Raw genomic sequence first — 2,434 nt, 5'->3', positions numbered from 1 at the left:
AAAAAAAAAAAAATGTATTTCTTTTTTCTTTCAGATTTAAAAGTTTATAGTGTCTGTGTTATTATCTTTTTTACAAAAAGTTTGGAAAAATATAAGAATTATATGTTTCTCAGGACTTATAGATATCTTAAAGAGGGCTATAAACGTTTCATAAGATATTTTTTAGATATATTTCGGTTTATCTTTTATACTTCCTAGAATCGCTCACTAATTACGTTGATTTGAAATTGCAAGAATGAATTTATAATCGCAAGTAGTTTTAACTAGAATATTAACTACTTGTAGAACCACTGTGAATCAAATTGTGGTCCGCAATGAAAATTAGTAGTTGAACCAGATTGGTTGCAATTAATAATTACAAACAAATGTTATTGCAATTAATTTTTATTTAATACTTTATCTTATTGATTTTTATATAAATTATTTACTTATTATTTTAGAAATACTCAGTAGAGGTGATCATTACTAACTAACCACATGTGATTTTATACTTCGGGTTTGGTCTTATAAACTTTGACTTGTATAGTAATGTACTAAAGCATGATCTGGATTTTTTTGCATTTGTATGTTTTGTTTGCATGCATTTTCTAAATTTATAGAATAGCTACACAAATTAGTATACTAAGGAACAATCAGTTAAATTTAATTTTGCATATTTGACGTTAATGCATGTAATTGAACATTTGGATGATTTCAATATCTAAATTAAAATATATAAATGAAAATGCAACATTGGGTATGTGATTTCAATTTTTGATTGACAATCGTGAATTCATTTAAAATGAACAAAATAATATGAAATAACGCAACGTTCAGATATTGAATTCTTAGATATTATTACTTAATTTCTTCAAAGACGGTATTATTTAAATCTTTATAAGTAAGTGCATCGTTTTCTTTAAAGTTGAAATCTTGGATCGAGAAATTGAATTGAGATCTTGAATTTGATATAGATAAAGGCAGGGACGTTGTTGCAAAAAAATATGACTAATTCATTTGTGTTTACCGATTTAGGCCAAACCAGATATCATTCCTTCCATTATAAACTCCCTAACCACCGAAATCGACTATTTCCTAGCCTTGCTTCCTCCTCCATTCCTGACAATCCTCCGAGGCACCTGAAAAGAAGAAGATCACGAGAACTGCTAATGTAAAAACTTCATTAGAGTGCTACCAATGGGGAGTTTCTCTACACGCTTGTATCATTCCATAATAACATACATCGAATTTACTAAATGTATAATTATGTACAGTTGTGGATTCCAATAAAGATAATAAAAAAAAAAATTGTTTCATTTATTTTTTTAATGTAAATTAGTTCCTAAATACAATAATTGCTAAATGTCTTTTATTACTACTTTTTTTTATTTCTATTAGTTAATATTTTGGTTTTAAAAATTAGCTTACATTATTGCAGTAATGTTGCAACTAAAAATATGAAGCATAATCCACATTTCTTTCATTCAGCGATTTAATTGTTTTTTCCTTACCATAGATCCCAAGTACACATTAAAACTTCTCTAACTTTTAACTAAACTGATCTAGCGGACTCGATATTTCATGAGTTTAATTTTCTTCTCATCTATAATAACAATAAAAAATTGATTAAGGTTTATTATAATTATTATCTTGTTATTACATTATTATAAAAAGAGTTTATTATTTTATATAAACAAGATTATTAATTTATATAAACAAGTATTTTATTATCCTATATAAACAAGCATTTTATTATTTTATATAAATAAGCATATCATTTTATATCATCATATACAAAAATTGTTTTAAAATTACAGATAAGGGTTGTTAGTAAAGAACCCTTATCGAGCCCCCAAGGATTTTACCCTAACTGCTCTCCCCCAACGGAGGGCCTTTTGTGTATTCTCCCCAATACTCGACATTCGACATTTTAGCTTTCTTGCTCCTAACTAAATATTTCATTTTAAGTATATTTATTTCGGGAATTATCCTTAACCACTTCACCAACTTACATTAATTATCGTAGTTACCTAGTTTGCCCGTCAGTACCTAACGGCACCAAATCATTGGTATACCCAGGCAAAGATATTTTACCACTTAAAATTTTAACTCGTTTTGGTAAAGATTACTCTTTAAAAATTATATTTCAGTGTTATTTTAAATATGAAGGCTGAAAAATAATTGCATTGTTTTAAACTAAACTAACCTCAAACTTGGAATGATGATTACCTATTTGAACTTTTCGGCCATGCATATCACTACTTGATTGACTAATTTTTATTGTGTTCCGTCAATCGAAATATCCAACTTCTGACGGTCAATACATTTGTAATCCTTGTTGAAATAGACATTAAGCTGATTGATCACACCTTATGCCAGTGTAGGGCAAAAATTAATTACAATTAGCAGTAATCAGATGACGAGCTTACTTTGAGTAAAATATTATTTGTAATTT

At 27.4% G+C, this 2,434-nt stretch overlaps 1 long non-coding RNA gene across 1 annotated transcript; it reads right to left on the bottom strand.

The window, feature by feature from the left end:
- Positions 1 to 1,453: 1,453 nt before the first annotated feature.
- LOC106691577 (uncharacterized) lies at positions 1,454 to 2,425 on the bottom strand. The gene is made up of 2 exons (XR_010844495.1): positions 2,209 to 2,425; positions 1,454 to 1,582 (listed from the first exon to the last, which is right to left on the bottom strand). It is a non-coding gene; the product is annotated as an uncharacterized lncRNA (long non-coding RNA).
- Between the last annotated feature and the right edge of the window lie 9 nt (positions 2,426 to 2,434).

This window comes from Halyomorpha halys, unplaced genomic scaffold, assembly GCF_000696795.3.
Source record: "Halyomorpha halys isolate HHAL.00 unplaced genomic scaffold, Hhal_1.1 Scaffold2506.1, whole genome shotgun sequence".
Lineage (NCBI taxonomy): Eukaryota > Metazoa > Arthropoda > Insecta > Hemiptera > Pentatomidae > Halyomorpha > Halyomorpha halys.
The sequence above is the reverse complement of the archived record's forward strand: the minus strand, read 5'-3'. Positions and strand labels throughout refer to the sequence as shown.